Below are 26,405 nucleotides of genomic sequence, written 5' to 3' on the forward strand. Positions count from 1 at the left end.
TACTGAGAGGGGAATGAAGGGGAGGGGCGAGAGTACCTGGCCCGTGAATTACTGAGTCAGTGGGAATTGCAGGGCTCAGATCGGAGGCGCTTGGCAACCCACACCTCCAGGACCACCCGAGTTAACACATTCTTCTCACAGCCAAAAGCTGCAGCTTTTATTAAAGGCACAATTCACGTGCCAAGAGAACTTATCTTCATTTGCATAAAAATGCGAACAATAATTTAATTGGATCTCACAAATCTGTGTCTATACTGTCGCTGCGCTCCATACTGTCGAGTGGGCCCAAGTTAGGCAGGAATCATGACCCCTCGCTGTGGCCCCTTGGGGACCCACCCGCGGTTGTTACGGTACCACCCCCACCACACACAGGGCTCGGGTCTGACACCGGCAAGGTGATGTCACTTGGGCACGGCCCCCTGGAGGGATGAGCTGGGGGTTCTTCTGAGTAAGTACCTGGGCAGAAGGCCCTCAGTATCTTGCCCTCAGTAACTCTGACTGTCCGAGCAAGGATGGAGCTGAGGGTCCGGCGTGAGGACACCGCTCGGCTCCTTGCTGCCCACTCCTTCCAGCTGGCTCGCCTCCTCCATCTCCCAGGGGGGAGCCAAGCCCAGAAATGGAATCACTGTGAGGCTGTATTAATCTGCAGCCACGATGCCTTTAAACCCTGGCCACCAAGCACCCAAAGACCCCGCTCACTCAAGGGCGAGCCGCACCATCATTAGCAGCTCCGTGTAATTTAAAAATACAACCAAGAACAACTGAAGGGAAGAAATATATTGTGGGACTCAATCTATTGATCAAGAGCCCCCCAAAGACAGGCCGTAAATAAAATGGCACAATGACCAGGAAAGGCAGGTTTTACATTAAGAAGCCGCAAATTCATTGCCGAGGTGAGCCGGGGAGCCAGGCCAGAGTGCTCGCAGCCTCCTCGCAGGCAGGCGGGTGAAAGATGGCCCCATTCCTCACGGGGAGACGTGCTGGGCGAGGGCCCGGTGCCCTTTGCCGCACGCCCCTTTCTCACGCAGGGAACCTCATTTTTCAATCACGCCCGCGCTCAGACTTCATCTGGCCGCCCCACCACGTCACTCCCTCAGCATCAGCTCTCCAGGTAAGAGACACTTAACCACGTCCTGCCCTCACCGTGGGCCTCCTCTGCCGCTGAGCGTTTGAGGAAGGCTGTCTTCCAGTTGGGAGGGGCACCCAAGTATTTGTGGGGATACTGGAGTATTCACGGGGCAGCCAAGTGTTTGCAGGGATACTCAAGTATTTCTAGAGGTACCAATGTATTCTTAAATGTATCCAAGTATTCACAGGGGCACCCAAGTATTTGCAGGGGTACCCAATTACTTATAGGGGTACCCGATTATTTGCTGGAATACTCAAGTATTCATAAGGGTGCCCGAGTGTTTATAGAGGCACCCAAGTACTTGTAGGGGTGCCCAAGTGTTCATGGGGATACCCAAGTGTTGCTAGGGGTACCCAAGAATCCCTAGGGACACTCAGAGGCTACCATCCTTATGGAGGACACATAGCCCAGCAGGTGATGGGGCAGTGGGCCAGCTTGCCAAGCCCTCAGCAGCTGGGTGATCTGGGAACTCTGTGCCTCCTGCTTATCTCAGAAGTGAGACTGTGACATGCTGACTAGTGAGGAGACCCACGTTTAGAAAAGCAAGGGTTTCTAGACCTATGCTGCATGTGCCAGAGATGAAAACAACTAATACGGTATGCACTCAAGGTTCATCTGAGAGAGCCCTGTGACATCATGGGCTGAGCTTCAGAGCATCCATTCTGGTCTAGAAGTTCCCAGTGATGTTCCCAGCGGGATGGAAAGTGAGACAGCCTCCTTGGGCACGAATTTTGCCGTGCTGCCCCAAACTGTGTAACTCATCATTTACATTTTGATATTCTAAAAAATAAAGGAGCATGCAAGTTAATGAATAACAGTGCTGCATCAGACCGCAGTGGGGACTGGCCGAATCGAGAGGACACATCGGTGATGATGCTGTCTCCATGCTGAATGCTCGTACTCAATTCGCTGTGGATTTTTTGCATTTGTTTTGATTTTTTTAAAGATTGTGTTGAAGTATTACAACTTTTGATTACTGGGTTCTCCGGAGCCCATTAAATTTTGAGTCCAAAGTGAGTGCTTTGGCCATCTCCCCCGGCCTGAGCTCTGCTTCCCACTCTGGAGGACGCTGAGATCTGATGTGAAAGCTCTCCCTAATTCCTCAGCTCAGGGCTCAGCTCAGGTCTCTGTAGCTGCACTGTGCTGGTTCTTTGGTGGGCGCCTTATGAGGACTTCCCTGTGGCTCAGATGTTAAAGAATCTGCCTGCAATTTGAGAGGCCTGGGTTCAATCCCTGGGTCAGGAAGATCCCCTGGAGAAGGGAATGGCAACCCAGTCCAGTATTCTTGCCTGGAGGATCCCATGGACAGAGGAGACTGGTGGGCTACAGTTCGTGGGATCACAAAGAGTTGGACGCAACTGAGCAACCAACACTTCCACTTTCTGTGCTTTTGAAGATTGTACGGTTCCCTAAGGACAAAGCCCTGCCCACAGATTCTGTGGCTTTTCAGAGTTTATGGAAAGCAGAATGTCTCCTCTTTGCCAAGGACTTGGAGGTCTCTGGGTAAACGGAAATCCCTTCTGCACTGGTTATTTTCTAATGTTTGTACTTAACCACATTAACTTCCTGGTTCGATTCCTGGGTCAGGAAGATCCCCTGGAGAAGGGATAGGCTACCCACTCCAGTATTCTGGCCTGGAGAATTCCATGGATTGTATAGGCCATGGGGCTGCAAACACTCAGACACGACTAAGCAACTTTCACTCACATTAACTTCCTGTGTGTACATATCACAGAGAACGTACCCAGTGTAAAATGAGTCCGCGTGAAGCTGTCTGTCGGCACGCACTGCATCCAGACTGAAAAGCCCTCTGCCTTTACGGCCATTTCTTTTCTTGTCAGCAGAGACTGGCCGCAAGGTGCAGACGCAAGGCCACTGGCCGGTCCAGGGACGGGTTTCCAGCCCCGCCCAGTCTCCCGCAGGTGGCCCTCGAGCCACGTGCGTGACCGTCGGCGTCCGCCTTCGCTCCGTGCGCCTCTGCAGGTGCTCTCAGCCCCGCGCCACCGCCTCCCCTGCTGCGCACAGGCTCCGACCACCTTGCACACCCCGGGGACAGCATTTCTCTTCAGACGGTACCGCACAGCTCTACCCTGCTGCCCCTGGCTGCCCAAGAAGACCTCCTTGGTGGCCACACAAGCACAGCCTAGGAGAGCAGGGGCGCTGACGCCTTTGGGGCACCCACCTGGACCAGTGGGGAGCAGTAGTATCGCTGGGGTTTGGTGGGGGCTTTAAGAAAAGGGTCTTGGAGCAGCCCCTTGGAGGACAAGGCGAGCAGCATTTCTCCATCTGTCTATGAGGCTCCCTGAAGTTGTTTTTTTCTCAGCTGGAATTCTCTGCTCTGTCTTCGGCGCACGAAGTTTCTGGTGCGTTCCCTCATGTTAATAACATCCTACTGGCTGTTTTATATCCATCACTTTCAAAGGTTTAGTTGTCCATCCTCTGGTTAAATTATAAGTTTGTCTCTCTGTAAGTTATTTTGAATTCCTTCACAGAACCTATAATAGTACCTGATAACACTTACTACCCAATACTGATTGGTTGAATACATGAATAAAAAGCTCTGGAAAGCAAACTTAAGAAAGAACTAGAGTCATAAACCTAGGATTTAGTAACGAATATGGATGATAGAAACTCTTGAGTAACTAAAACAAGACTGTGAATTGGAACCTAACATTTACTAAATATTTCCTAGAGCATATGGTAAGAAAATAAATCAAACCATCGAGATGTTTTCAATAGTTCCATTTAAAGAACAGAATACATTTACATCCAAGTTATTTGGATAATATTTGGAAAATGCAATAAAACGGTAGTGGGTATTTTAAAGTTTGGGCATGTTAAGGTACACCTTTCTTTCACTTACTTTACATTTCAAAACAGTGTGAGCACTTTCTGGACAACAGGCTGTATGCCCTTTCCTTGTTCCCTTCTGTGCTCTTGAGTTTGATGGAGTGGGTAACTTTATTTTGCTTGCTCCACATCCATGCCTCTGCCCTGAGCAGCTTTCCTTTCATTTTTCCACCAGCCCCATCTATAAGGACCATCTCCCTCTGCCACAGGAAAGGGCACAGGACCAAGTCAGCCCTGGTTGGTGATCCCCGTTAGTGGTTCAGGCAAAGACATAGACCACAAAGAGGTCAGTAAAAGGCTTCCCAAGACTTGAAATGTCGATGCTGAAACCATCTCTTTTTCCCTCCATCCCTTCCTCCAGCACGAAAACTATAAGTGCCATCCAAGGGTGCCTGGAGCTGGTTCTTGGGCAAACCCCGTGGAAGGAGCTTTATGTAGGATGGGGTCAAGCTCGGACAGCAGTATGTGTGGGGAGCTGGGGGAGAGACACACACACAGAGAACAAAGACCCAGAATATGCTTTGGCCCCTGGATCCAGCTGTGCCAGAGCTGGCGTCCTCAAAGTCATGAATCAGCTAATTTCCTTGGCTTCCAGTTTCTGTCACTTCCCATGGATGACTCCAAGCGACACAATTCTTTCCAGGAAGAAGGATCTGTCCGAGGCTTGCGTCACATGTCCCCATCCGTGTGATACGAGGCTTGACCTCATAACTGCTGGCACGCGCACACCAGTGCTTCGAAGTCTCTGGGACGCTAGAATGGTTTTTTTGTATCTGTGACTCTCTTCTGATTTCTCAGCAAAGAGCACCTTCCTTCAGCTTCAACTTTATACAACTAAAGTCTGCTTGGGATCCGTTGGTGGCAAGAACAAGTTCACATGTAATTGATAGTGAGTATGAACTTGTTTTCATTTCAAGCTTCGGTGAAATAAAAAGTACATCCTGCAAATAACGCTAAGGGAAGCTTCAGCAATAAAAACAAGCACTTGGTAAAAACCTCCTTAGTAACAATGGAAAGAATTAGCTATTAATTTTTTTAAGTTCTCAAATTTGGTAGGGGTACTTCAAATGATTTTAAAGAACCAAGATCCAAATCAGCCTTGACTTGGCTAATCCTCCTAAACATTGATCAGTTTCAACAAACGGGAGCAGAAACCCAGGTCTTCCACACTGCAGGCAGCTTCTTCGTCACCTGAGCCACCAGGGAAACCCCACTCTAGAGCCTAAGCGCTGTTAACACGAGGTTTTAGGACCGTGAAGATGCATCTTTATTCCTGGCCAACTTATTAAAAGATGAAGAGGAATACATGCATTTTCCTCTCTGTGGCTTTTAAATCAAGCCACTTATTCATCAACCACATTCCACCGTGTCCTTCGGGTCCTCCCACCACCTAGAAGCTGCAGATACCCTGGGCGATAGGTGGACTTTCTCCTTGCCCTCGTGGAACCTGCAGTCTGGTGAGGAACACAGAAAAAATAAACAAGCAAATAATTACTATTTATCAATTGAGATAAGTGCCAGCAGGGGGAGAAGCCAGAATGTTTTAAGGGGGTAATGAGGACTCCTACTTTATATTGGCGGGAGTGGGGGGGGGGTTAGATTTTCTCCCCTATTATTGCTTTCCCAGGAGCAACATTCTTTCTCTTAATATCTGTCCTAAAGTTGAGCTTATATAAAACCCAACTATAAACATAGCCGGGTTTGAATACAAAGAGACATACGGTGGAATATTGTGAGCCTGCATGGTCCATCGTGTGTCGTTAGGGCTTGCAAACAAGGCATTCTCCGGAGTGGAGGAGGGCTCTGAAACCAGAAAGGTGGATATCCAGGCTTTTTTCAAATCCCCGCTCTGTCGTTTACTGCATATAGCCTTCGGCGGGCGGCCTAGCCTGTCCACACGGGGGCTTCTGACAACGGTGCCCACGTGATGGGGCCACCGCAGGCCGGGCTGGGCCAGAGGGGACATCCCTGGAGATACAGGGCAAGACTGGCCTGTTGTGGGGAAGCCTGTGGAGAGGAAGGCTGGTTCTGCACAGACTGAAGATCCAGGCCCCTCCGACAGCCCCCTGGCTCCCGGAAACTTCACCTTCCCGAAGCTGACGGAGAAGTTATCTTCAGCACCCAGACACGGTTGGCGATCTCTTTGCCCGGCGGCACCCCAGCCCCTAGCACGTGCTGTGAAGGTCATGCCCTAACCCCGCAGGCTAGGCGGCCACATCCATGGATGGAACTTGACATTTTCCTTAAAAAGAAAAGAGCAAAGCTGCTTTAGTTAACGCTTCATCTTTGTGTGGCCTCTGGGAGGGCCCACAGCGGCCACTCCGATTCAGACGCGCTAAACGGTCAGGGCCCCGGCAGGAGTCAGGTGGCCTTCGGGCTGGTCACCGTGTGTGCGGAACAGGCTGTACCATGCTCTGCAGGAGGGGAGGCCACCCCTGAGGGGCCTGTGTGCACTGACGGTGCTATCACTGACGATTCTAGAAACATTCCTTTCTGTAGGTTAAATGGATGTGGCGAGAACAGCTCCTGTTTAGAAGCAAATGCCGCCTGCCCAGCTCCTGAGTTCTCGGGTTCGGCAGAACTCATTTTGGGGATAGATGGTCATTTGGGGGGTAGAAAAAGAACTTATTGGGCCTTTTGGTTGAGAGAGAGATGCAGTAGGAAAGAGTGAAACGGAAATCACTCATCCGTCCTGCCCCCCCCCAGGAGACAGCGGCTGGAAAGGGGCCGCATCCAAGAGCTCGGGAGGCAAGTGGCCTGGGGGAGCGGGGAGAGGGGTCTCCTGCGAGGGCTGCTAATGCCAGGGAAATGCAAAGTACGGCGGCCGTGGGAGCCTGCATCTGGGGCCCAGACAGGGAGACGCCCCGGGGAGGGGATGTCAGATGGGTTTTCAGGGCAATGGGAGCCGTGAGCCCAGACTCACCTGCACTTTGTCACCTCATACTGTGATGACTTACAACCTCTTTCCATTTCCTCCAAACCGTCAGTAAAGGGGCCCCTCACAAGGGTCCAGCGCTAGGAGAACACTGGGGAAGTGAAGGACGAGGGGGCCAGCCAGAGAGGGCGAGAAACGGAGGAGCAGGGCTGAGCCCAAGGATGCCAGAGAAGCAGCGGCCAGAGCAGCAGGGCACTGGAGCACCTTCACCCCCAAACCCTCCGGAGCGAGGAGGAGCTAAGCCTCCCAGAGTACGCGCCACAGGACAGCCAGCGTTTTTACTGCAAACCCCGAACGACAGAAGAAGCCAGGGAGTGCGGAGACGCCCAGGGGACAGCTCAGCAGGTCACCTGGGCCGTTAGGCAGCCTGCTGCGGTCCGACGTGTCCAGGACCAGAGGAAGCCCGTCGTGGCCTTCGTCAGCCGCGTTGTGTGTGAATGGTCTGTGGGAAGACCACTATGTGTGTGGATGGGGACGTGCTGATAACACTTTGGAACACGGCGGGCGTGAAGACCGTCTGGTTTCCCTGCTCTTCTCTGCTTTGCCGCTGTCTCCATGCTTCGGTGCTACAAGCTCCCCTCCGATAGAGACCTGGTCCTCCGCCGACTGCGGGGCCCGAGCGTCACGGGGACAAGTGATGCGGAGGAGGAATGGTTTCTGGCCAGCCCCGTGAATCAGCCGTGCTGTCTATAGAGAGACACTGCTTCTCCCGGTGAGAACTAGTCCAGATGCGGTTTGACCCACTTTTCAAAAGATTCGTTCCCTTTCTCCCAGTTTGCTGTAACAGAGAAGCCAATTTCTGAAGCAACCAGATGTTTAGGTCTTACGAGGAGGGACCCTCGTTCACATCTCTGTGGTGGTACCTTTGTAGGATACGGAAATTCATCCTCAGCATAAAAAAAAAAAAAAACAAACGAACAAACAAAAAAAAAAAAACAGAAAGATGTTGGAACAACGTGAACTGAGATGCCCATCTGAGAAAATGGGATCATCCAGGGAAAGCTTCACGTTGCTTCAGTGAAGAGCGCTTTCCGGTGTTGTTTGATGGACAGGCCATGGAGGGCCGCCCACGTCTAGGGGGCAGCAAGACTGATCTGCCCAGAAACTTCCTGTGCTCAAACCTGAGAACCTGGGAAGACCCTGTCTGTCTGCCTCTACTTGATCCCTGGAGAAAAGGAACCTTCGAACTGTTGTAGGAAAATGACCACACATTCGGCAAGTTCTCCAAGACTCCAAAATAGAGAATTATCTAGACCCATGAGAGCATTTGGCCAAAACCACATTACCAGTCCTAAAAAGAAAATGTGAAATAAAACAGCCTAGTCAGTTGCAAGCAAATGAATCTATTCTTCTGAGATTCAATATTGATGATCGAGGGCCATCTGGACACAATATCAGAAGACAGAGCCAAAGGAGGACAGGGGAAACACCACGTTCTCACAGGAGATGCTGATAAATAAACAGAAGTCTCTCTCCATGGTTAGCTGTTCTGAATACGACTATCTCTTGGTCATTAGAATCTCATTTCCATTAACTACAGTAAAAAGGCAAAATCAGAATCGAATTTCCTAACCTCTTCTCTCTGCCTCACAAAAGTAGTTATCTTATTTCTAAAATAATTTTGTTGGTTGTCATTTTTCACCCATGAAAATAATCATTTTTCAATAAAAATGAAAAGTAAAACCTGTACTTCCAGTGAACCATGGCGGACTGAACACACTTGTTAATCTCCATCTCTTCCTGAAATACCACTAAAATGACAGTAATCGAATTATAAAAAGTCATGAACTCATAAGGATAAAGAAAACAGGATGGGGGATGACAGCCAACAAGAAAAGATATCAAGTTTTGGGTGATAGAAAGCAGACAGATGAGAATAGTACAAACAGCTGAAACCTACTGACTTAATAAGAACTAAGTCCATTTATGCTGCAGAACTCCAGAAAGGCCCAGATTTGAAGGCAACTGGTACTTCAAGGCATCAGTACATATAATGACTTGAAAAACAGTAAAGTACTTGGAAGGCTTCCTAAAGAGCCCTGAGACCCTTCCCCCAGCCCAGACGGCCTGGAGACTGCCCCTCTTCCACCCTGGCAGCAGAGAGGCAGAGGCTGCCTTCTGGATGGGCTGACCCCAAGACTGTCTGGACTTGGGGACACCAGGCCACGTGAAGGTGAAGGCATGGCACCGTACTGCAAGCAGGAGAGGGGGAGTCTGTGTGCTGAGGCTATGATGCCCCATTTGCTTCTCCTCCAGGGCCTTAAGCTCGACAGCCTCCAGGTAGGAGCTGCAGGGATTTTTATCTAAAGAAACTGGCCCATTCAAAGGAAGAGATTTTCTGATGCTGAACTCTTTGCCCCGCCCCTATAGCATGGCCAGTCTACTTGAATACCAGATGGCAAACCACCAGTTCAGAAGCCCTGCTCATGGACAGCATTCCCGGAAACCTCTGCAGTGCCTCACAACAGCCAAGAGTCCTCACATATTAGAAGAAAGCCACTAACTTGAGTCAGAATAAGTAAACGGTGAGAATGCGTAGAAAACAGAGAGTAAAGTGAGCAGAGTGAAATGCAAATGAATACGCAATTAATACTCTCCGAGGTGAGAGGGCTGGCATTTCTGAAACAAGAATACAGGATTAATTTTTTTTAAAGGAGGATTCAGAAAACAATTTTTTTTAAAGTCCTTGAAACTAAAAATACAGTTTTTAAAAAACTTTAATGCAATAGAAGGTTTAGAGGATGAAATTGAGGAAATGTCCAAGAAACACATGTTAAAAAGAGAGAAAATAGTAAAGAAAAGATAAAAAGTTTAGGAAGATTAATCAAGGAGGTCTAATATTTAAACAATAGGAGTGCCACAAGGAGAAAGCTAGCCAAATAAAGGGAGACAATTGAAAGCATTGTTTTTTTTAGAAAAATGTCCTTAGATCTAAAGGCCATTGATCACTAGATTGAAGCCCACCAAATGCACAGTCCCATGAATGCAAATAATCCTACACTAAGGTGTATCACCATGAAATTTTTAAGAGACCAGGAATAAAGGGAAGATTCTAAAATGTTCTTGCAAAGATGAGGAAGAAATAGGCCACATACAAAAGGAAGAAGCAGGACAAGAAGGAGAAGATAGAGGAGGAGGAGAGGAGGAAGGAGGAGGAAAAGAAGGATTTTTATTATTATTAGGGTTCTTAACAGCAACGTTAGAAGCTAGGTAACAAGGGAAAACTGCCTTCAAAAGGTTGAGATAAGATTACTTACAACCTGGAATTCTATACACAGCCAAGTGATTAGTTCTAGGTGAGGGCAGACTCAACAGCTTCACTTGTGCAAGGAGGAACTTATTCACATGGAGCTTTTCCCTGAATGTCACTGGGCAGCTGAAGTAAGAGAAGAGAGGACTCTAGTGCAGCTGCCTGCAGCTTAAAAAAGTGAAACTTCTTTATGCGTGTTGCTGCGTTAATGCAAGTTTTATACCCCATGCCAAGATCTGGCATATGAAACAAAGAAATGTATCGAATAAGTTTACACAAGTGTTTCTTTTTTTCTTTTCTAATGAGATAACCACTAACTTCAGAAAAAAGCAAAAAGGTTTACAACAAAATTAACATATCAAAGTAAATGGCTCTGGACATTAACAAAGTCAAAACAATATAAAAACTGAATACTACTTTAATCTACCCCCTCTTCCCACCCAAACAACCTTCTTCATGTACTTTTCATCAAGAGAGGGCCTACTCTTCTATTAAGTTAAAGAGGAAAGGTAAATTCTAGAAAATCAACCATGTGACAAGCAACTTTTTCTCAAGGGACGCACAGATTTCCTTTTAACGAGACCCTGGATTTTGAGGGTTGGATTGAGACACTATAAGTATGTCTCCTTGGATATCAGAGCTCCTGGAGTTGAGGCTCTGATTTCCGTTATGTCTCGATTTGCTTTCAGTTGTGGGTTTCTTGCCTTGTCACTTCAGATGGATATTGAGACCAGCTTTGCCGGCTTCTCTCAATAAGCAAGTTGTGTGCACTGCCATTGTCCTCTCTCTCACGAGGATACGGGTTTGGCTGCTTTTAGGAGGAAGAAAGTAACCGCCCCAGCCGGGTGGTACAGGGTTAAGGCGGGGGCTTCAGGGGTGGGACCCAGGCTCCGTCTCTCTGGTGGCTCCGCCATCTTTAGAGGTAACACTGGGGAGCAGCGAAGTGTGCACACTCTGGAGCCAGGCTGCTGAGATAGATCCCAATCTGTCATTTCCTGGTTGTGTCATTTCTGTGTCCCCCAGTTTGCTGATGTCTCATAAGTGGCGCTAGTGGTAAAGGGTCTGCCTGCCTGTGCAGCAGATACAAGAGACCCAGGTTCAATCCCTGGGTCGGGAAGATCCCCTGGAGGAGAGCGTGGCAACCTACTCCAGTATTCTTGCCTGAAGAATCCCAAGGACAGAGGAGCCTGGCGGCTATAGTCCATGGGGTTGCAAAGAGTCGGACACGAATGAGTGCTTGTCACCTGTGCAGAGATAGTGGTTGTGCCTGGTGGGCTGCAACCCATGGGGTCTCGAGGAGTCGGACAGACACGACTGAGCGACTTCCCTTTCACTTTTCACTTTCCTGCATTGGAGAAGGAAATGGCAACCCACTCCAGTGGAGGATCCCTGGGACAGGGGAGCCTGGTGGGCTGCCGCCTATGGGGTCGCACAGAGTCAGACACGACTGAAGTGACTTAGCAGCAGCAGCAGCAGCTACTCTATTAGGTCACTGTAAGATAATACGATGTGAAATACCTTCAACACTGCCTGACATAATGACTGCTTTTAAGTGGCGATGAGCACCCCTGGTCCAGAGGTTTTCCTTCTCCCACTGATCAAGACGCCTACTCAACCTAAACACTCTGTAGCCCACGTGGAGGGCTCTCCTTACATTCACAGCCAGAAATGTGCCCTCTTCCCATTGCCTGAAACTGAATCCTGTGGCCTCAACCAGTTCCGAGGTCACAGGAAGATGCGGCCTTCATTCTAGGCACTCAAGAGTGCCCCGAAAAAGTCATCACCAGCAAACGTGACACTATTGAAGGGCAGCTAGCAGTCTTTGCCACTACATCCAAGTTAGACATGTGATGCCAAGTTCTTTGTTTATACTGTAAATCCAAAGATAAAAATATCAAAGCATTGATCTGTCAATGCCTTCATAACATGTTTTACATTTTGCTTGTTTTGCCCTGATTTTTCCTCAATTCAGAGATTAGTTCTCTTCAACCATATTCAAAACAGGAGAGGTGACAGACAGCTCCTACCGTGGAAGCGTGTAGGAGACGTCACTTACATGCTTCTTCCTTAGCTTTATCACAGTAAGTACATTTTTTAAAGGTAGACATTAGACTCTAGGAGACAAGCAACTCTAGTTTTATCAGTGCAACTGTGGGATATTAGAACTACCAAAGCAGAAATCCCATACAGAAACCTTGTGCGCTTACTCACCATGACTAACTTTTCTGTCTTGTAGAATTGAAAGTTATAAGAACAGTTTTCTTTAAAGCAATATAGAAACTTTTTTTTTTTTTTTTGCAAACAGCTAAATAAAGGCTGGCAAAAACAATAGGTTCATTTTTTACTGCAGATCTTCAAATTATAGGAAACTTGTCTCTTGGCCAATTTGGGCTGGCTTGGAGCCAAAATAGATGTCTCCAATCTCATCTTCACCCTTATACTTATTGTGGGCAAGATAAAAACCCTTAATTTTAAAAACTCAAGCCAAGCATTGGGTAGGAGACAGTGTGGCTCCCTCAACCACACTGGTCATGGGAAAAAGCGTATTACTTTACACGAGTTCATTTTTCCAGTCTATAGAAATCAAATACTGAGACGGTGAAACTTTTTCTAAAAGTCTCAAATATTTTGATAGTCTATTATAAATCAAGTTTTAATAACGAGAGGTACATATGAGAACAATCAATAAATGTGAAAAGACTCACTGGTTACATATTTCTGAGCAATGGCTTTCTCTAGGTGGGTTGGCTTAAGAAAATCAGCAGGCATCTTTCCATTTCAAAGCACAAAAGACATCTCTTCTGTTTTTAGCCATGTCACCCTCCCCCTTTTTTAATTAACAAGATTTGAGATCATTTGGCAAATTATAACCATAAAAGTGAATGTTGTGATTGGTTGATGTTTTATCACTTGAAAAATAAGTCTCGCCGCTTCTCTCCCTGCGTGCTTCATAAGCATTGCTTCCTCTTCATATTTATCTTGTTTTCAAAATCCATTATGCCATTGTCATTTCATTGGAATAAAAAAAACATCTTAATTACACAGGGATGGATTATAAATCTAGTTGCCCCTCTCTATATATGTTCCTTTTTTTAATGACTACAGCTATAGGTCTAGTTCTAAGACCTAAATTTTACAGAAGATTTAAATGGATTTTACTGGGTTAAAATTAAGACTTGCCAAATTGTACACCCTGATAGACAAAACAAAGCAATATGTACGGGTCTAGTTTACAGTAAAAATGTGATCTTGGGCTGACGAAAGAATGCAGAACTTTTAAGTCAAAGGCTTTGGAAGAGGCAATGGAAGCTTCACTTCCTCCCCAACCAGGTTAAATTTAGCAGGCATGGATCATACTTCCAGCAGGAATTAGAAAACGCTGCAGTTGATGATGTTACAGGGAGAGTTGCTCTTGGAGCCTAACTTGCCATAAATGGCCTTTCATAAGAGCCAAGTCCGCTGCATATCCTGGGAATTAATCACAAGGAGACACCACCTTTTAAGACACACCCTCTAAATGGAAAAAAAAAAAAAAAAGGCTGTATGCCTAAGCACTGAGAGTCGATTCACTTAGTATGAACTTTCGTTATTTATTAAAGTGGTTTTAGTTTTACTTGTGTGATGTTTGTGCATTTCTGGAGAAATAAATACCCAGAATTTTTTTTTCTTTTTTTAGCTGAGGGTGCACAATATGCTGCTTATCCCAAATGCGAGCTGATGGTGCTTCGCTCAGGAATGAAGATCCCCCTTGTTTAAAGGCTGATTGCAAAAGAAGACAAGACCCTGATGCTAAGTTGTACTTTAACACACAGCGGGAGGACAGCCTTGCGGCAGGCTGGGCTCAGAGCGGATGGGCAGGGAGGCTCCAGGTGTGGGCCCTCGACTCAGGGGGAGGCAGGTGAGGACTGGAGTAACTGATCTGATGAGATCGAGGGGGCTGGGGCTGATTCAGACCCCCGGGAAGCCTGAAGGCTGGGCCCCCCGTGCGTGGGTAACTTCCCAGCTGCACACAGAGGGCCTGGCTCAGTGCCCAGGACCTCCACCTGCTACCTGGTGGAGCGGGGCAAGGGCAGGGACGCTGCCGCTGGGGAATGGTTCCAGAAGGGGAGCCCGAAGGTGGAGTCGAGCCAATCCAGAAAGAGCCAGCGCGGCCGCCCCTCGGACCCGGGTCCCCAGCATGTGTCACTGGGACACGCAGGAGCTGGCAAACAGAGGAGGAGCCAGCCCTGGGGTCCCTGGTGCTGGATCCACACCCCCGCCCCTCCCGCCAGGGGCCCCAGGACGTTCAGGTGAGACCACTGCCCAGCAAAAGCCCAACGAGGGGAGCCTGCCGCCTGCTCCAGAGACGTTCACAGATCCCACCTGGTGCCAGGCTCAGGGCAGATAGCAGGGGCCCTGAGATGGGGCAGCCAGTCAGGTGGGGACCATGGGACAGAGATCTCTGGGCAGGTTCTAAACACCTCCTCTTCATCCTGCCCTCCTCTTCCTCCCTGGGTGACCGTGAATGTCACCATGTTCTCTACGGACGACCATAACCATACAATTCAGGACAGAGGGGCTCCACTCCCCAGCTCACAGCTGTGACGTTCACCAGCTCTCCGTGGCCAGGGGGTAAATCACCGTTGCTGATGTCTGGTTCACGTACCCAGAGCATTTTTCAAGACGATGCTCTTTTTCCTTTCAATCATCCGGCCAAAGAACTTTTCTGTTAAACCAGCTTGATTTTCTAGAGCATGCAGAATATTTTGGGATCTGAAGAGTAGGTTAGAAGCCATCATTAATGATTAGGTAGAAAGGATATTTTTGAGCCCTGAAGGGAAGCCCAATTTCTCCTCCTTTGTAATCCCACAGGGTGACCGCGTAACTGTGTACTCTCTGTGGGTTGCACTCAATGAGAAATGGGCCCCCAGTGGTTTATTTAAAAGTGTATTGTTGAAGATAATGGTTTCAGATTAAGTTTTTAGGCTCCGTGATCACTGCCATTGTTCTGTGGACTAATTGCGTCTACCTTAGATTCGCTAATGTGGGCCGATCAGGTTCATCACGTGAGACGATATTTCTAGCGGTTGTTTTCCTAGGTTCCCCCCCACAACGGTACCAGTGGGTATTGTGTAACAGTATAGAAAAGGAATGATTAATTCAAAGTTCAGGTGCAAGACAGGGTCGGAAAAGAAATGTTCCTGGATAGAGTGAGCATTTCGAGATGAATTTGTGGCTCGAAACATCATTTTATGATGCATTTTCTATTTTGTTATCAGGGGAAGTCTGAAGGCTGACACACTAGTGATCCGGTGTTTTGGTGCCATGTTCCGTGATGGGCTTTTCATAAAAATTAGCTGACATTGTCGTGAGCACACAAGGAAATTTATAGCTTTCATACTGGACTGCCATTCCCAGAGCAGTTTCCAATCACTTGGGCTTTTTATTAAGTTTATTGTTCTTTTATTGTTCAGTGGAGTGTAAGCAGTGAGATTACAAGTAAATGTAAGTTCCACTGGATATGAAGGTGAGCCTGCAGAATTAGGAGAGGAGTGAGTGAAGGGAGGCAAACATTAATTTGAATCACCAGTGATATGAAACACCAGCAGTGGACACTTCCTGCCACCTGCTTATATACGGAAGCTGGAGAACTGGCATTCCATTCACATTAAGTTTCCCCAGAAAAGCCTCCAAGAGGTCGTTGTGCTGAGACTCAGGACTGCCCTTCAGTTTGTAATGTGAGGGAAGTGCATCGTTTTTGTCTCTCTTCCAAGTTCCTTTTCGGTTTGTTGTTGCTGTTATTCTTTTTTAAATTTTGTTTTCTTTTTAACTGGAAGATGATTACTTTACAAAGTCGTGTTGGTCTCTGCCATCCATCAACACGAATCAGCCATAGGTATACATGTGTCCCTCCCCCTTGAGCCTCCTGCCCACCTCCCCCTCACCCCTCCCCTCTAGGTGCTTACAGAACAAGGATGTGGGCTCCCCGCGTCATGCAGCAAACTCCCGCCGGCTATGCACCTTACATACGGTAACACGTGTGTTTCAGCGCTGCTCGCTCAAGTCACCCCACCTTCGCTCTCGCAGTGTGTCCACAAGTCTGCTATCCGGGTCTGCATCTCCACTGCTGCCCTGCAGATAGGTTCATCAGGGCCATCCTTCTAGATCCCATACTCAAGTGTTCTTTCTTCTTGCCTCCTCGCCTGGCAGGTGTACCATGCTGCATCAGGAACATTCCCTGCCAAACCCTGGTTAGGACCACCTTGGAAAGCTTGAGTAACGCACTTGAGTCCCACCTCTAGAACCCATGTGACCAAGGGGAGAAGAACCGACTTTCTTCTGCTGCTTGAATTTAGTCCCAAAAGCACTGGGCCACTTAATTTATCATTCCGTTTTTATTTATTTTTCCCCAAAGAGATGGTCCTCTGCATCACTAAAGTCTTTTTTTCTTTTTCCAGGAGTTGACTGAAAGTTGTTATTTGGGGCTTGTTAAGATGAGAAGAGTGGTGATTTGAAAGGAGGGGGAACTGTGCGTCCCTAAGGTCCTTCTCGTATCTTGGCCAGGCAGGAATCACCCATGTTAAGAAGATGACCTTTTAATCTTAGTGGACACCTCTGTGCAGACACTGGGGGTAGCCAGCTGAGGAGGGAGGAAAAGGACCAGACGAGCTCTAGCTGCAGAAGGCCAGACTCAGGATCCCAGCAGGGCAGCCTGCAAAAGCAGCTTCCTGCTTCTGCACCACCACGCTCACCCCGTGGCCCTGAAACAGTCTGCAGCGCGGAAGGACTAGAATAATCCAGAGAAAGCAGGACCCAGTTACCACGTGTCAGAAGTCCATGGACTTTGAGATTATCTTCCCAAATATAGCTTTCTTTAAACCTGCACGTTTGACTTGGAGTAAAAATTAACATTCAATTTATTAAAGAATAAATCTATTCTTGAGATATGGGCTCAGGCAGTGAAGAATCTGCCTGCAATGCAGGAGACCCAGGTTCAGTCCCTGGGTTGGGAAGATCCCCTGGAGAAGGGATTGGCTACCCAATCCAGTATTCTTGCCTGGAAAATTCCATGAACAGAGGGGCCTAGTGGGCTACAGTCGATGGGGTTGCAAAGAGTCAGACATGACTGATTAACACGTCCACTCTCACTTCACATTCTTGAGATATATACTCCCAAACACCAACGAGGACTCGATTGGGAAGAGCTAAGTGGACACCCAGCTAGGGCACACAGCCACCCTATCAGCATGGCCCCATGGAGCAAGAGGATCTGCGCTATAGATGAGACAGGGCAGCCCTTTCTCCAGCTCTGGGGCCTGAAGCAGGGGCGAGACCTGGGCCAGAGCTGGGCAGCCTGTCCTCCCAGTCCCCTGCCCTGCTCTGTCCTGAAGCCCCCCTAGCGTTGTGCCAGACCGGAAGGACGTGGATGGATTGTGGGAGGTGGGAACTTGCCCTCTTTGCCCCTGGACCCTCAGCAGGCAGAGCGGGCTCCTGCTGGTTGAGCAAGGGCTGGGACCACGTCACCTTTCCACACTGGCCGTGTGTTTGCACTTGGACCAATCCAGGGGGCACTGGTTTGGTCTGAGGATTGCAGTGAAATGCTGAGTCATTTTGAAATAGCTTCTTTCAGAAAACAGACCATAGGGTTTGTTTGATGGTTCCAGGTTTCAAAGAATTTTTGAGCAAGTGGTTATAAGACGGGTTGTTGGTGTTCAGTTGCTACGCCGTGTCCTACTCTCTGCAGCCACATGGCCTGCAACAAGCAGGCCTCCCTGTCCCTCACCACCTCCCAGAGTTTGCTCAGATTCATGTCCATCGAGTCGGTGATGCCATCCAACCATCTCATCCTCTGCTGTCCCCTTCTCCTCCTGCCTTCAATCTTTCCCAGCATCAGGGTCTTTTCCAATGAGTTGGCTCTTCACATCAGGTGACCAAAGTACTGGAGCTTCAGTTTCATGATTAACTGGTGGTGAATAGCCATTAGATTAATATTTTCATAAGTGGATAGTGTTTCATCCATTTCCAAGAAGACATAGCTCAAGTGTGAAGGGAGATGAACTCTTTGTCTCATTGAGTTTTTTAACCATCTCCTTCAAACAGCTCTTTCTCCACCAGGGCCCCTCATGAAGCTGATGACCAGGTCTACCTGTCCCTTGAGGTTTCCTTAGCCGCACCCCAGACCACACCTGGGCGTGAAGCGGGTGCTCAGCTCAGTGTAACCTCACCTCCCTCTGTGCCCTGACCTCCCCTCCTCGCCGCCCACCATCCACATCCGACCCAGCCATCCAGCCCGCCAGCCCCACCTTGCCTCTCACGGCACACGCTCCATGGCCTGCGATTTCCGGCGCCTCCTCCCTACTGCGCTCCAAGTCAGACTGTGCACTAGGTCCGGGTTAGAGCCTTCAGTGGTCCCATCGCCCGTCAAAAAAAGAGCAACCTCCTTACCCACACACCCCAGACGCTTCCTCGTCTCATCTGACTGCCCTTCTAGCCTTTCTCCTCCAACCGCTCTCCCTGGGTCTGATGGTGAACCAGCCAGACTGGAGCTCGGCGTCCCATCAACTCCACCCAGATGCACAAGCCTACGGACAAGCAACGGCATCTTAGAGAAACCCCTGCCCGTCTCCTCAGCCCGGCGGTCCTCCAGCCCTCAAAGGCCCTTTCAAATCCCCCTTCCCTTCCTCTTTCCTGATCTTCCCAACCAGCGGGAATGTTGTCCCTCCTTCGAGTCCCCTTGCGCTTCCGCAAACCTTCACCATCCTATCTCCCCCTCATCCGTCCCTTCATCCAGCTCACACTTGCCCCACCAGCAGCTCCTGGGAGTTTATCAGTTGGGTCCTGAGCCCCTGGAGGAGAGAAACTGACTGATGTGTCATTAAACTTCCCAGGCCTGGCTCAGTGCCTGGCTTACAGTAGGCTTTCCAAAACTGCTTTCTGGATTAAAACTGAACGGAATACAGAAACAGTTGTTATTTAATAAGACAGTGCTTCAGGATACGTTGTTCATCAAAAGAAGGAATCGCTGCTCCCATTCCATAAACGGGTAGAATGAAAGGGGGAGCCCCGGCCGTTTGCAATGTGTTACCCCTTTGCAGAAACCCAGGCTGTGAGATGCTCCTGCCCTGGGCAGCCCCAGCCTCCAGCCCCCCAGGGTGAACTTCTCTGCCCCGCGCAGGCAGTCTTTAGCCTCTGGGCCTGGGAAGCTGGGCTGAGGCCAGCCCTGCAGGCAGCGGGGGAAGCCCACCCATTTTGCATCTGTGCAAACCGAAGTGCGAGCAGCAATATTCATCTTAATTTTCTCTTTAAACCCTTGAGTTGCATTACAGCTTCCATTGTGCTGGTGACAAACGCCTTGCAATAAATCAAAGTTAGGGCGACTGATACACTAAACACCTTTGCTTAATGATGTGATTGTTTCTTATCTGCAAAGTAATGTCACTTATGGCTTTGCTATTTATAGTCAATGTAGTGTTAGACCATTTTATGCCCCTGATGCCTCTGTGGCCAGCCCATTAGCTGCGATTATGGACCGAAGGGGATACAGCCGCCGAAGGCTGGGAGGAGAAGCCTCCGGAGTGTCACAGCACCTCCACCCATGAAAACTCGCTCCTGGTCCACGTTCACCTCCATCTCTCCCCAGCCCGGGTGAGCAGTAAGACGCCGGCCGATATCGCCCGTCTGTGTTCCACCTGTGTCAGGACTGAGCATCTTCGGGACAGCGTGATGGGTATTAAATGTTAACAATAAAACAAAAGGCGAGAGGCCGCCTCCTCCCTGGCACATCCCCAGCCCAGCAGGGCTCAGGCAGGTGCAGAGAACAGGGAGGGACAGCCGTGCGGGCAGGTGCCCCGTCGGGCTGGCCTGGCCGCCATCATTCATTATTCGCTAGGCATTGCCCAAACTATTCTCTTTGAACAGGGCATCAGTGGGGAAAGCAGAGTTCACTTGGGCCTCCCTCCTCTGCTCTGTCCCTGCAGTGAGAGGCTTCTCCACCAACTTCAAAGGCGGCCCCCAGGGTGGGACCAGGGCTCCTGGGCTCCTTCCGCACTAGGCTGCTGGCCTGGTGCCTCTGCACAGGCTCTGAAGCCTCCCTACCACCCTAGACTCCAGGTTCAGACAGCTAGGGACCCAGAGTCCTGGCTACTCTAGGCAGAAGGGCTAGAGGAGCTAGCAGCCTGTTGGCAGCGCTGGAGAAATCCTCTCTAGGATGTTGGATACTGGGGCACCAGATGCGGGGGTTGGACACCATGCCAGGCCCTTGGGTGTCACTGCCCTAGGAGCAACAGGCTCACCTGACAAGTAACAACAGTAGCAGGTCAAATTGTGTCTCCAAGTCCTGAACCCCAGTACCCGTGAATGTGACTTTACTCAGAAACCAGGATCTCTGCAGCTGCGATCGAGTTCAGATGAGGTCACACTGGATTAGGGTGGACCCTGGTGCAATGGCAGGGCTTCCCCGGTGGCTCAGTGGTAAAGAATCTGCCTGCAATGTAGAAGACACACGAGGCATGGGTTCGATCCCTGGGTCGGGAAGATCCCCCGGAGAGGGTCCTGGATGGCAAGCCACTCCAGTATTCTTGCCTGGAGAATCCCAAGGAGAGAAGAGCCTGGCGGGCTACAGTCCACGGGGCCGCACAGAGTTGGATGCAACTGAAGCAACTGAGCGTGCACACGCTTGTGCGATGGCTGGTCTCCTATTCAGAGAGGGACATTTGAGAGACAGAGACACACAGACGCACTGCGTGGTGCCCAAAGGCCGCGATGAGGGATGCAGAGAGTGGAGGGGTGTGTCTACACGTCTAGGACGCCAGGCATAGCCAGAGCCACCAGGATCTGGGAGAGAAACCTGAGACACTCTCTCCCTCTGAACCTCCAGAAGGACCCAGTGCTGCTGACACCTCCATATCCGACTCCTGCGGTTGGTAGCACACTGTTAGTACATCATTATGGCCGCTAACGCAGGGACCAAGTCTCCGCACCGCTCAGCAGATGGCGATCAGGCAAGCCCCCTACCGGGAGCAGAATGATGAGCCCCCTACCCTGGCCATGTCTGCCCTCAGGCACTTTCACTCAGAGGTGGAAGGACTTTTGAGAATCTGGTGCCAGACACAGGGAGTTAAAATATAGCCCGCATAGCTAAAAGCAAACAAATATTGTCTGCGCTGAATGTGTATTTTTGTGTGTGTTTTATGCATTTGTCCTGGACTCCGAGGCGCACCGTGCCATTAATTTTCTTTTGATGTTTTGCAAAGAACACTTTCTGTGTTTCTCTTGCTAACCACCAACCACGGTGCATTCATCCCACCAACCACAGTGCATTCATCCCACCCGGGCTAGCATGTTTCCTGAGCATGTGGAGTCTGGCTTACTCATCACTGTCCTTCCCCAGTCCTGGTCCCTGGGTACATGGTCCACCCCTCAGAGTCCTGGACCTTTCTCCATTTAACACAAGTTTGCACACACTGTTTCAGTCAGGATGTATGTGGACACAAGACATAGGAGCTGGCTAAAGGTGGCTCCATAATGGAGGCCCGACTGTTCCTCACGGAAGGAGGCAGGTAAAGGGCAGGTCTAGGGGTGAGGAAGTCAGGAGCACAGCTGTCCCCCCACACAAGGACCTTGGGTCCCCATCCTGCCTTTCAGCATCCTCAGAGGGCTGGCACCTGGTTGGGCTCCCTGTACCCCTCATTGGGGAGGAGCTGCTATAAAGAGATGGAGGGGAGAAAGAGTGACATGACTGTCACAGATATAGTTCATTTGAGCTTAGAGATCATTATCTCACAATAAATCCCAAATTATAACACTTAAGGAAAATTCAAGGAAATAACGCTGGACTGGAAGAAACACAAGCTGGAATCAAGATTGCCGGGAGAAATATCAATAACCTCAGATACGCAGATGACACCACCCTTATGGCAGAAAGTGAAGAGGAGCTAAAAAGCCTCTTGATGAAAGTGAAAGAGGAGAGTGAAAAAGTTGGCTTAAAGCTCAACATTCAGAAAATGAAGATCATGGCATCTGGTCCCATCACTCCACGGGAAATAGATGGGGAAACAGTGGAAACAGTGTCAGACTTTATTTTGGGGGGCTCCAAAATCACTGCAGATGGTGATTTCAGCCATGAAATTAAAAGACGCTTACTCCTTGGAAGAAAAGTTACGACCAACCTAGATAGTATATTCAAAAGCAGAGACATTCCTTTGCCAACTAAGGTCCGTCTAGTCAAGGCTATGGTTTTTCCAGTAGCCATGGATGGATGTGAGAGTTGGACCATAAAGAAAGCTGAGTGCCAAAGAATTGATGCTTTTGAACTGTGGTGTTGGAGAAGACTCTTGGGAGTCCCTTGGACTGCAAGGAGATCCAACCAGTCCATTCTGAAGGAGTTCAACCCTGGGATTTCTTTGGAAGGAATGATGCTAAAGCTGAAAGTACTCCAGTACTTTGGCCACCAAATGCGAAGAGTTGACTCCTTGGAAAAGACTCTGATGCTGGGAGGGAATGGGGGTAGGAGGAGAAGGGGACGACCGAGGCTGAGATGGCTGGATGGCATCACTGACTCGATGGACACGAGTCTGAGTGAACTCCAGGAGTTGGTGATGGACAGGGAGGCCTGGTGTGCTGCGATTCATGGGGTCACAAAGAGTCGGACATGACTGAGCGACTGAACTGAACTGAACATAGAGGCTTATTGTGGATGGTATCATCCATATTATCCACGATAATAACAAGACAGAATTTTATAAATAACAGATGCAGTAGTTGCTCATCGTTTTCAAAATCCCCTTTAAAAACCAGCATGGCTTCTGGGATGGGTCGAGGGTGTCTTTTATTAGCGACGCCTGCAGCCTGATGATTCAGAGGTATCTGCGTGAACAGGTGCAGCGGTCAGAGGGCACTGGGGTGATGAGTGAAATCGGCGGTGACGACCGCCATTCAAACTGTGTGGGCACCACTCAGGAAAGGAAATCTCTCGTACTTTCGCATTCTCACTTACAAAAATCGCAAATGCTACGAACTGTTAAACCTTTAAACCAAATGTGATGTTTCAGAGGTCTGACACTAACAAGAACATTTTAATTAAAAAGTAAGCTGGTGGGAAGGCTTGTAAAATTCTGTGAAGTAAAAAAAGATGTTTTAAACATGCAGGGACCCTTTGGGGGCAGGAAAAAAAAAGGGATTTTTGCAATAGTAATAGCTCTATTCCATTTTAATATTTTTGAATGTAGTGGTGTTTCTTAATCCCGTTCCAGAGAAAGCAAGATTTATCACTGATTATGCAGTGGTAACAAATGGTGAGGGAGGTGCTGTAAACACTGCTCTAGCCTGCATTTTATTTTTTGGTGATATCTTTCCGCTTCTGGTTGAAAATAGGAATAAATTAAAGATGATTGCGTGGGACTGCCTGATGCTTACTCGAGAGGGCTTGTGGTGGAGGGCAGCCCCATAGCAGGCCCACGTTTCAAAGGGGGACGCCAGGGCGTGTTCACTCTTCTAAGCAGCCTCAGCGCTAAGCTCACCATTAGGGTGTTTTTTTTTTTTTTTTCCATTCAGATCCAAATTAGCAAGTGTTATTAAAGACTTTCAGTTATTTGGCTAAGAAATGGCTCCCTTTAGGATGAATGCTCTTTATTCAACCTTTCAATGTCAGTTATCATTTTTAAAGCAGCTTGACCTGGAAGCAGGCAGCTGAAATTGTAGGGATTGTTAATGGCAGTTTTATTGGGCACGATGCTTATGGTTCACATTCTGAGGTCTGTATGTAATTGATCTTTCTCCCCTACATGAGAAACACAGCAATAAGCTGGTTGCAGCGCCACATTATAGATATAGAGAAATAATAATGATGTCACCTTGAGATTCAAAGATCGTGGAATAGTAATAGTCTCCTAGCTCATTTCTCCCAACTGTGATGACCTCTCCAATACTAAATCTTAACAGTCTCAGCATTATTTTTGAATTATTCATGCTCGCCTTTTCCCTCTCTACAAAATCAAGGAAAACGAACGCATCATGCTCTGTCAGCTCCACAGGTATTTTGGTAAAAATATAAAATGTTGTTTGGAATCACACGAAAAAGGGGGGAACCAGAGTATAAGCAGCAGGCTTACCTTGAACAGAAACACACACACACACAAGCAAAACACACACAAAAACTCATCTATGAAGACAAAGAGTGAGCGTGTATTCCCAGCAATTAGAAATAGATTATTGGCTAATCATGTTTTTATCTGGAAAGTGAGATGTTTCTGGCTTTTACTTAAAAGTGCACACTAGAGTAGATTCTAGAGAAGCATGAATTGGGAGTTTTGGGTTAACAGATGCAAACCATTATTTATAGAATGGATTAATAACAAGGTCCTACCGGATAGCACAAGCAACTGTGTTCCATATCCTTGACACACCATAGTAGAAAAGCGTATAAATCATTGAACCCCTTTGCTGTACAGCAGAAATTAACACTACATTGTAAATCAACTATACTTCAATTAAAAAAAAAAAAGTAGATTCTATCAGCAGTCTGCCCCCAAATTATGCTAATAAGTAACTAAGAAGTCTGTGTGCTCTCTATGCTGGCCAGTTATAGCCAATGTTAAATGTAAAGCTTTTGCTTTTAAAATATCAAATCAGCATATATTTCTTATTTTAATTCAAATTAGGTAGAGAGAGCAGCTTGACAGCTCTCCTAGTTTAGCCAGCCTAGAGGATATGGAAACGCTACAGTTTTATTCCAGTGATGTGTCTCATAAAAAGCGCGTGTGGGAATAAAATAAAATGCATGTAAATGTAAACTCAGGCAGGTACCCTGATCCATCTGTAGCTCTTGACCTTTAAGTTCATGATGAAAAACAAATGTCAAGCTTTCAGAAGACAGGAGGCTCCCCGGCTTTGCTGGGTGGTGCTCGCTGTTGCACAGACTGTATTAATTTAGTATAGCATCAATAACCTTGAAATCAGGATTTTTCACGAAAAATCCAGGTTCATGTTTATTCAGAAACCAAAGGAAAAAGGCAACTTCATTTAAAGGCACCCTCGTGGCGAGTGGACGAGTGCTGCTCGCCACTCCAGATTTTTGGAGCTGCTCTCTGGCTTCCATGGCAACAGATACTTAAGATGATGAGGACCCAGAGATGTTCCTTAAAGAGTCTTTTCATTTTGCATATAATTCTAATTATAGATGTGATTTGCTCGTTTGGCTAAGTAGACCACACCTGGAGAGTAAGGCATGGTCAGTGACTCCTCTTACTGTGCAAGGCAGACACTCCCCAGGGGGGATGAGACAAAGCCCTTTTTGTGGGGCAACAGGGGCTTCGTTTTCACTAGCAAAATGCACTTTTTTTTTTCCCCTCTGAGAAAGAAAGAAATAGAAATCATCCCTTCCTCTCGCTGGACTCTAGATGAAAGCCTTTCCACAGGATGAGATGGGGGCCGCTCCGCCACAGAGCGGCTGTACACGCCCCTGCTCCCACCCTCCCTGTGGTCAGAAGACCAGTAGGCCTGGTGGAATCACACAGGGATGCCTTGATATCTTCACAGTCCTCAAGCCAAGGATCAACCTTCAGGGTAGATTTCATGTTAAGTGTGTTCCATGATATTCCAATTCTCTAAAACACATCCCTGGCAAAATAACTGGTATTTTGTCTTTTCCATTGATATCAATTTCTCGGTCAAAAAATAAAAAGAAAGAAAGAAAAGATTACAAGTTTCCCTCCTCCCTCCCTGGAAGAACAGCCAGCCCACCCTGAGATAGGGCTTCCCTGCCCAGGAAAAAGTGAAATGCTGCTCTCCATGTTTCAGAGGCTGTCTGAATCCAAGGCCCGCTAAGTCTTGGGCTGGAAGAGCTCAGGAGTGGAGGTTAGAGGCTTGCTCCAAGGAGACATGAGAGCATATGCTTACCTGGAGCTGAAGAAGCGGGAGCAGCCGGACCTCTGGTTGCTTTATCTCTTGGGCCTGGGGAGGGAGATGATCTTGAAGATGGGTTGTTGAGATGGGCCCTGCCCCCTTGCAGGGGCCTGGAGATAGAATTGCCAGAAGGAACCCAGATGTCCCGGTATATTTGCATTTCAGATAAATGATACAGATAATTTTGGGGCTCTATTTATATGAAAACTTTGTTTATCTCAAATGCAAATTTAGCCGGGAATCCACAAATTCTATTTGCTAAATCTGGAAATGCTAGGAAGCCACAGCAGGTTTAAGATGGAGGAGATGTCGTGGCTCTGGGCCTGAGCACCTTGGCTCTGCCCTGGTTGGGAAGGTCCTGG

At 48.2% G+C, this 26,405-nt stretch overlaps 1 long non-coding RNA gene across 1 annotated transcript; it reads right to left on the reverse strand.

The window, feature by feature from the left end:
* Positions 1-747: 747 nt before the first annotated feature.
* On the reverse strand, positions 748-26,143 carry LOC121817622 (uncharacterized). Its single transcript, XR_006057633.2, has 3 exons — positions 26,038-26,143; positions 6,066-6,221; positions 748-5,433 (listed from the first exon to the last, which is right to left on the reverse strand). It is a non-coding gene; the product is annotated as an uncharacterized LOC121817622 (long non-coding RNA).
* Between the last annotated feature and the right edge of the window lie 262 nt (positions 26,144-26,405).

This window comes from Ovis aries, chromosome 22 (assembly GCF_016772045.2).
Source record: "Ovis aries strain OAR_USU_Benz2616 breed Rambouillet chromosome 22, ARS-UI_Ramb_v3.0, whole genome shotgun sequence".
Taxonomy (NCBI): Eukaryota; Metazoa; Chordata; class Mammalia; order Artiodactyla; family Bovidae; genus Ovis; species Ovis aries.